The sequence below is a fragment of the Sinocyclocheilus grahami genome, unplaced genomic scaffold, assembly GCF_001515645.1.
Source record: "Sinocyclocheilus grahami isolate Dianchi unplaced genomic scaffold, SAMN03320097.WGS_v1.1 scaffold297.1, whole genome shotgun sequence".
NCBI lineage: Eukaryota > Metazoa > Chordata > Actinopteri > Cypriniformes > Cyprinidae > Sinocyclocheilus > Sinocyclocheilus grahami.
Window position 1 is genome coordinate 480,753 of NW_015505476.1, and position 9,392 is coordinate 490,144.

At 37.2% G+C, this 9,392-nt stretch overlaps 1 protein-coding gene across 1 annotated transcript in view; it reads right to left on the minus strand.

Moving 5' to 3' along the window:
• Positions 1–622, minus strand: part of LOC107601045 (Hermansky-Pudlak syndrome 1 protein homolog) — a 10,154-nt gene extending 9,532 nt beyond the window's left edge. Inside the window, exon 1 of the mRNA XM_016293056.1 lies at positions 482–622. The gene's annotated coding sequence lies outside the window, so the exon portion shown is untranslated. The remainder of the gene's footprint in view (positions 1–481) is intronic.
• Between the last annotated feature and the right edge of the window lie 8,770 nt (positions 623–9,392).

Sequence of the window (9,392 nt, forward strand, 5' to 3'; positions counted from 1 at the left end):
AAAAAAAAAAAAAAAATACAGTATACTCTTTACCAGTCCTAAAAATAGCCTAATAATTTGTAATGGCATCCTATATTATACACAAGAATATATGTATTTGAGTTATTAAAGGGCCAGCGTGAATCCTAATGGGATAACCGCTCCTGTAAGACCCCAAAAGGACTTAAAAACAAATCTTTCAAGAATTTAAAATTAATATAGGTACTTCCATAATCTTTTCAGTAGGAATTGTTCCTAAATAATACAATGCAGAAATATAATACAATGCAAACAAGTACACAATACCCAATAGGACGATACTGTGGTCGCATCTAACCTGCAGCAAAAGCCCACAACACGCCTCTCGGTTCCTCCAGAATGAAACTGATGCTCACGACCACAGACCCAACTGATGCCTAATTCACAGAAAGCCATAAGACTAAGCGATAACTTGTTGCACTACACCTTCTAGCCTTCATATGTTTTATTTAAGCAAACTTACAATTTTAAGGTTCACTTCAACAATAGAAGAGTATCATTGCGCACGAATCCTGATCTAGTTTGTAAGTCACAGGATAACAAACAGTTTGTCATAAACTGTGAACTGCAGCAGCGCTTCCGTAATGTGTGTGTGCGCGTCACGTGATTTGATGACCAGCTGCGAACGTCTGGAATTCAGGGCTGCGTTCAGCCCCGACAAAAACGGTGCAAAACGTTTTTTAAACGGAAACGGTGGTGCGTTCAACACCCTGTTATGATGACGCAAGAGTTGGAACTATGGCAGCTGAGAAGGCCATTCTTTGTGTTCTTTTTGAAGAATTTTCGGAGCCTGATGAAATTGGTATAAATACATGTTTAATACTGAAAAATATGCTCGATGTTACAGTCATTGCCTTTGCCCTCCAGAATAAAAGAGAACATCCCAATCAAATGAAGGGATTTGTGGAAACTGTGGTTCCTAATTATTGTGATCCAACATTTGCCTTGCATTTCAGGATGAAAAGACAAACATTTCAGGTGAAGGATAATCCACTTCTTACCTCAGAGAGGTCATATAGATCATTTCTGTTATGATCTATATGACCTTATTATTTTTATTGTGAGTATTAGGCTTATCATTATTGCTGATCACTGTTGTTGTGCTATGATATTGTAATATTTACCATTATATAATCAGAGGGGTATAAATGTTTATGAAAGTGTCACTCCATAATACAATAGCAAAATATACGTATAGTATTTTTATGTTACATTAATCAGTATTTAGCACACCTTCCTAAGGAAAGGATATTAGGATACTCTACTGGATATACATCTATATTGGGATATTTAGACAGACTTAAAGAAGTTCCAGATCTATACTTGTGCTCTTATTATTTCAGTTGTTTTGCCTTTAATGTAAATAAGCATGTGCAAACAATATACTTGCTATTGTGAATTTATTTGGATGTTAATTACATTGTGCTAGCTGTCTCTTTAATACCGCGTGGTTTACATACATGTTGCTGCTGATTGGGCTGACGTGTTTGACACACCCACCAAACAAGAGAAAACGCATCTCAAACCCTGTTGCACACCGTTTCCAGGAAACATGTCGTTCAAACCGGAAACCGTAGCAAAACGGTGCACACCGGTTTGAGCTTGAACTTGCCCCTGAAATTCAGATCATGCACGGCGGATCTGAAGCGCGTGACTCCTTTAATACTCATTCATATAATAAACTCATTCAAACTCTTTCTTTCTTTCTTTAAAAAAAGATTTAATAGCCTAGTTTGATACTGTATCAAGGAAAGTGGAGAAAACAGTAAGTTACACATTAAAATATTAAGACTGAAATAGTATTTTTTTTGTAAAACATAATCCAATAATCTTTGTTTTATTCAGTTTTAACAGCAGCTATTTTCTACACAGATATCAAACACAAAGTAGCTTATAAAAATAAAAATATAGAAAGATGTATAAAACAAAGATGCTCCTTTGTAGGCCTATATTTTGTTCTTTCTTTTCTTTCTGTTTCTTCCTGTATGACATTTTAAATAAATATTTTGGTGCTTTGACCTTTCCTTTGTTCAGTGTATGACACACACATGTAAGAATTTAACATTGTATCAACTTTAACCCTCTATGTAATTGGCTTATGCATAGTATAAACACCATGAAATCCACCGTCTTGGTTTGAGGGGGATGGGTTCTGGCTACTCCAAATAGGGTCAAAAGTATAAACATTTTCATGCTGGGTTTGGTTACAGTATGCATGGCAAAGCAAGGGAAGTCACGCAAAGGTAGTTTGACTCTTCGCAGAGCTCCAGTCCACAGCATATACAGAGAAAGAAACGTCACACTTCATTATGTCTGTATATGAATCCATGCTGCTGATTGTCAGCTTTGATCAGATGACAAAGACCTACCTGCTTGCTTCACAAGGTTCATGCATATTCATAATTAAACCAAGGTTGCAGGTCAGTCAGGACATTTTGCACTGGCAAAACAAAACTCAAAGGGGCACCTAGAGTTTTTTTTTTTTTTAAGAAAACATGGTTATTATTATTTTTTTTTAATGCAAAATTCTCTTTTTCATGGTCTAAATATATTCTCTGGAAATAATTCTTAATGCAGTTTTGCATCTCAAATAAATTAATCTTGGTTTAAATTTTTATTTGGTTTTATATTTAACAAAGTCAAAAATTCTAAGAAAATGATTCATTATATTTTATTTATTTATTCATCATTCATTCATTTATTTGCACTGTAAATTAGTGAACGTTAGAGACTACTAAGATGACCTTGAGGTCTAAATTTCAATAAATGAACAATTCTTAATATCTAAGGGTGTAGAATTTAGCAGAGACGCTAACGTTAGTCCCTACCAGTATCCACCAACCTGAGAAGTTAATGTAAATAGCCTACGCTAGAAAACGGTTGTGGCTAGAAGGGATACAGCTCCGACCGGAAACTAACAATGAAATGTTCTAAAATGTTCAAATTTTCTACCTATTAGATTGTGTTTTATTAACGTCTACACCTACCCCAACCCTAAACCTACCCATTACAATATTGCGAAAATAGCCTTTGTTGCACTACTGTGTGTGACAAAAATTTGCCTACGCTATATTGATGTGCGCATGCTCAATAGCCACAGCTGTCTCCCTTCTAACCTTAAAGGTGCAATAGGAGATCTTGGAAAATGCTAACTTTAGCCTGATAGCACTGAAAGCGAACGTCCCACCCTCCCTGCACCCTCCCAAAGCCACGCCCCCTGAACGCATTTACACTCACAGACCAGAGACAACATTACTACAATAGGCTACATCAGGTTCCCAATTTCAGCCCATGTTCTGAAGTGAAGTAAACTTCAACGGATTTCCCCCGCTCAGGGAGTAGGGAGCAATGAACACTGTGTAGGGATCATATCGATCGGAACACAGTTCATGCACGTAGCTCACTTCTAAGGAGCTGGCGCGAGGACTAGATTAACCGCTGGGCTGATGACGTATCCTGTCTGCACGAACAGGGTGCCGCAGAGGTATGCTAATACATACCTTGACAGGCAGGTAGGAAAGCATATTAAAACGCTCGGACCGAGCGTTTTGATTGGACGAACATTTCTTGATCCTACGCCTTCCACAGAATATATAAATACAGACAAATACATTTAGACCACTTAACTTAATAATTGCTATCGGGATGTGAAGAGACAATCTTTCTGAAGACAATCACCTCTTGCACCTTTAACCATAGAAAACCGCATGCGCTTTCAATGACGCACATTTAAAATACATGGGTGGAGTGGAGTAGCAGCCGAATTGAAACAAACGTATGAGCACAGTTCAGTAGTGATGCCAAGTCTGATTCATTTCCGCGAACCGGGTCTATTGGGGCAGATCGGCTAATTGAACCGGTTCAAAAAGCTGATTCATCGGTTCCGACATCATCAAGCAGTTCTGTCCAAAAAGAACCGGTTCGCGGAAATGAATCGGACTTTGCATCACTAGTAGTGGTACTGTGTCGTGTAAACATGACTGAAGACGCGAAAAGCCCAGGAAGAGACAAACTGATTCAATTGAGTGAGTCATTTATACTGGAACCGCTCCGATTGTGACTCATTCAGTTTAAGCGATTCACTACAAAAAACAGCTTTGAAGCGCTCCAATCAGATTGATTATTGCGAATTATTTGATTCAGATCAGGATTTTGGATTGCGGATAGCGAATCATTTGATTTAGATTGCGACTTCGGAGTGCGGATCGCAAATCATTTTTAGATAGGGATTTTGAAGTTTGCGGATCATTTGATTTAGATTAGACCTTTGCGTGTCGTGAATCATTTGATTTGATTGATCGGAACTTTGGAGCGGGTTCGCGAATCATTTCGCGAATTGAATGATTCATGCTCCGAAGTGCCGATCTGAAATATATATATATATTTTTTTTTATTAAACAATACAAACATTAAGGCAGTACAATTATCAAAATCATAAAGACAAGATAAAGACAAAAACAGAAAAACAACAGAATACACACAGATTTGTTGCCAGGGTAACAACCACAAAAAAACAAGGTAATAGAATTACATCTTAAGAAGGCAAAAAGGAGGAATATAAAGATACTGTTTTCATAGCTTTCAAATTAACAGAACTTTGGATAGTTTCCACATACTTATCCAAGTCCACTTTAAATAAGGAGAAGAGAGGTTTAGAGCCAGTAAACTTTTGTTTATGTATGTGAAATTTAGCTAACAGGAAACATAAATTAATGATGTAATATTTTCCGGTGTTCTCTTTTGAATAGTCAAACAATCCAAAGAAAGCATCATTAAAACAAAAAGAGAAGTCACTTACAAAAGATTGAATAAACACTAAAAAGTCTGACCAAAATGTTTCTGTGTAGGAGCATTGCCAAAACAAATGAATGAAGTCTTCTTCAGAAGAATGACAAAAACAGCAACTCACTTCAATGTCTGACTTATATTCCATCCTATCTGAAGAAAACAAAACCCCCGGAGCAGTTCGTGCTTAGCCGTGGGTATCAAGAAGGTCATCTGCTGCACTGAGACTTTAATGGCTTCATTCAGCCTAACTGATCTTTGGCAGAAATCCTTTGACCGTCCACATATGCAAACGGCCCTCTGAAGCCTGCTCTCTTCCCCTCCTTTCTCGCTCGTTCGACAAGAGGCCAAAGTTTGTTCCTGGCGTCTTTGGCGCTTTGTGTCAGGTCTTCAAAAATCCTGATTTTCCGTTCTTTGAGGACGGCGGCGGTTCTGGCATCCCTCCAGATCTGATCTCGGACAGTTTCTCGAAAGAAACTGTACGATGATGCGGCGGCTCGAGCGCGCTCCCTCAGATCGAGGACCCAGTCTGTGGGCGACGTCAAGCGTGTAGATGAGCTGGTCTGCTATCCCAGGAGAAACTTTACCGAATAAGTCGATTAGAATCCTCCGGACATCTTCTCCTCGCTGCTCCTGAATACCGGCCACTCGTAGATTCCACCTCCTTTTGTAAGCATCCAGTTCGTCGCATTTCTCACGTAGCACACAGTTATCTTTTTCCAGTGATTCCACCCGGTTCTGTAATGAGCTCACCTTGCTTGTTACTCTTCTACTTGATTACTCATAAACTCAAGCGCCTCAGTCACACTGTTTAATGAATTTGTATTGTCTTTCACTGTTATCTCGAGGGACTGCATGCGATTCAGAAATTCCAACTGCATTTTTTTCAACTCGCTCCAAAACTTCCATCAGGTGTAAATTGGAGACGGTCTGATTGTCCGACGCCACTCTGTCGACCATTTTTGATTTTTTGGAAGGCGGTTTAGGAGTTTCAGGTAAGGGGATTTTCGATCCAGAGGCATTCGCTGCGTCATTCCCCTTGAAGGCGGCATCCAGAGATTTTCTCGCGTAAGAATGCATGGCACCTCGAATAGGCCAATCTTCTTCCATCGCATTCGTTAAAAGTTAGGAAAAAGTTAGAGAGAAGAAAGAACGAAAAAAGACTTACTTAGATCACCAAAGAAAGTATTATTATGTTCCCTTCTACATGTGTCAACTACAAAAGAAGTGCAGAGCTTCAGCACATGGATGTTACACAGTCGCCATCTTGGCCCGCCTCGAATAATCCCGATCTGAAATAATGGTTCACATATCTTTTGATTCAGATCGAAACTTCGGACCGTGGTTCGTGAATAATTTGATTTAGATTGGAACTTTGGAGTGGGTTCGCTAATCATTTGATTTAGATCAGAACTGTATCGTGAATCATTTGATTTGAATCATTTAGGACTATTATTATGTTGTAATGTTTGGTTGACCAATTAGCAGACTGACTGAAGTTTGCACGTTGAATTTGTATTCCATTGTCCTTTCTTTGAGAATATTTAATTAAGTTAGCCATCTTATATAACGTTTCACAGTTACTCGTGTAATTCGTCAGATTATTTAGGCTAATAATATCTAAAAGACAAAGGAATCATGCAATCAGGGTGTTAAAATAAACAAAAAAAACTCACCTTATTGCTATGACTGTATCCCCTGTGAATGTTATATCTTCAATAAAAAAAATTAAAATAAAAAATAAGGAATCCCTAGCAGAAACTCAACAAAAAAAAAAGCCACTGCACAAAACAAATCCCAGCAGGGTCCGTCACTTTTTTGGGTCCCCTTGAAACATTTCCGTTGTGGTCCGTGCTATTTGCAGCGCGTTTCTTCATTTGCATGTGTTGTGAGGATTTGCAGCGCGTGTGTTGTCAAACTGATGAAGATGTTTTCTTAATTTGCTGGTGTTTTTACAATTTGCATGTGTTTTCTTAAGTTGCAGCGCGTTGAGCTCTCTCGGCCACCGTACTTTGGAGCTTGTGAATTTGATTTAGATTGGGACTTCGATGCGGGTTCGCAAATCTTTTGATTCTGATTTCTTTTTTTTTTTTTATTAAATAGTATGAAACATCAAACCATTAAGGCAGTACCAGGGCCGGACTGGGTCGCAATTTCAAGCCAGGAAATCTCACACTCATCCAGGCCACACAGAAAAAAAGAGGCCAAAATGGTACATTTTGGGGTACAACAGCGTGTCACTGCAGCAGTACCCTTAAAAGAATATCTTTGTACCTTTTTTTTTTTTTACCCCTAATAGGTACATATTAGTACGTAGTAATTCGTACACATAAGGTACTAATATTTACCTATTAGGGGTAAAAGGCAAAAATACGTCCTTTTTAAGGGTAGGCCTACTGCTCCAGTGACAAGCTGTTGTATCCCAAAAGGTACCCATTTTGGCCTCTTTTTTCTGTATATAGCCTATTGACCCACTACAAATTCTGAAACCACAGATAACCCTATCATTTAAATGGCCATCACATAAAATGTCTAAATCCTTGGTCTGGGGCCGTAAACAATAATTAAAGGTTGTCTCTTGAACTGCACCTTCACTTCCCTTTTTACTTTTCTTCATTTATCTCTGTCTATAATATCTCTGTCTCTCCCTTTTTTATTGTACCTGTCACTTCTTGACTAGCAGGTCTACTGTTGTGAACAGAACTGTGTCCACCTTGTTGCAAAACGACCACCTCATTGCAATTTATCATCACAGAATGTTATTTATCTTTAAATGACTTAAATACCCGATATTTAACAAACCTATATTTCATACAAATATATCAAAACAATTTTCTAAAGTGCCTAAAATCCAAATCAGTACAATATCTTTTTTGAAAAATCCTAATACTGAACACACTATTGCATTATTAGGCTGTGATATTTTTGTGTTTGTGTCTGCGCAAGCTCCCTCCCTTCCTATACAATAAATCCATGAGAATATCTTTGTGCTAAATGTATTAATGTAACTTTGATTATTATTAATGATGTCCTTTAGAACAGTATTCTGAATGATGTTTAAAATAGTGTGCCCCTGATAGCCTAACAGATAAGCTACTAGCAGTTTAATACTCAACTAGGTTAATAAAGACAAAACTCTTTAGCATATTTACAGATGAAACTGACCTGCACCTGAAGCCCTGATTTGGCATTTTTGCTACATTTTGCTGCTTCTTCTGGCCACTTCAAAGAAAGAAAGAAAGAAGGAATACAAAAATACAAGACCCTTTAAGAAAATTAACAATGGTTTTATTATAGTAAAAATGTAGTAGCGTGGTTTTTTTTTTTGTTTTTTTTTTTGCTAAACACCATGGTTCAACTATGGTTAGTTTAGCAAAACTATAGTAAACATGTTTTGTTTTTGTTTCTTTCACCTTAATAGGACACATGAATGTAGAATGTAGAATATAGAAGTGCAGTTTTCACTGCTTTAGGTTTAACAGAACTTTGGATAGTTTCAGTATACATGTCTAGATCAACTTAAAAAAGAGAGGTTTAGAGCCAGATTTTTATGTATGTGAAATTTAGCTAGCAGGAAACACAAATTAATTAAGTTATATTTTCCTATATTCTCTTTCAAGTAGTCAAACAACCCAAAGAAAACATCACTTACAAAATGAGATTAGGAACATAAAAAAGTGACCAAAATTACTCTGTGTGGATACATTGCCAAACAAGCGAATGACATCTTCATCAGAAGAGGGACAAAAAAAGCAACTCATTTCAATCTCTGAGTTATATTATAATTACGCCCATAAGCTTTTTGTGAAATTTGGAGTAACACATTAATTTGTTGTTTGACCTCTTCATATATAAGGAGATAATTAGTTTCCAAAGTCGGACATCGCATGTTATGATTTTCAAGGGCATAGAATTTAATAGGGACACTATGACATGTCCCTACCAATATCCAGCGACTATTCAATTGTCCCTAGCAATAATTTTGATCAAACAATTAGGCCTAAATGTCTGTTGTCTGCAGTCATGTCCCCATCAATGCCAAAATCAAACCTACACCCTTGTTAATATCTAATGCGATATTTACATCTAAAATTACACTTGGTTTGACATTTTATTTGGTTTAATATTTAACAGAAAAAAAATTATTTTATTTATTTTAGTTTATATTTTGCAGTGCAAGTTAGTGACTACTTTGATGGTTCTTGTGGTCTAAAGTTCAGTAAATATGTAAAGGCCTGCTGCGTCATGTCAGACTTTGTGACTCTTGACCAAGTGTGAATGTGTCTGGATTCTGTTTATGAGTGAACCACGTTGAGTCTGTTAAGATGAACCACATGTGAACTGCAGACATGTTTTGTTTTATAACATGATGGTAATTTTTTATGCACTTTAGTGCAGTTAATAGGTAGTATATTCATTTAATGACTGCATCAAGGCAACATATTTTGGTTTGCTCCAAATACATAACGCATCTACATGGCTATATAATTTAAAACATGTCTTGAACCAGCTTTGATGATAAGAGATCAAACCCCCCTTTATCTAAATCTGAGTCTCATTCAGGTGCAAATGGTTCTCGTCACTTAGTA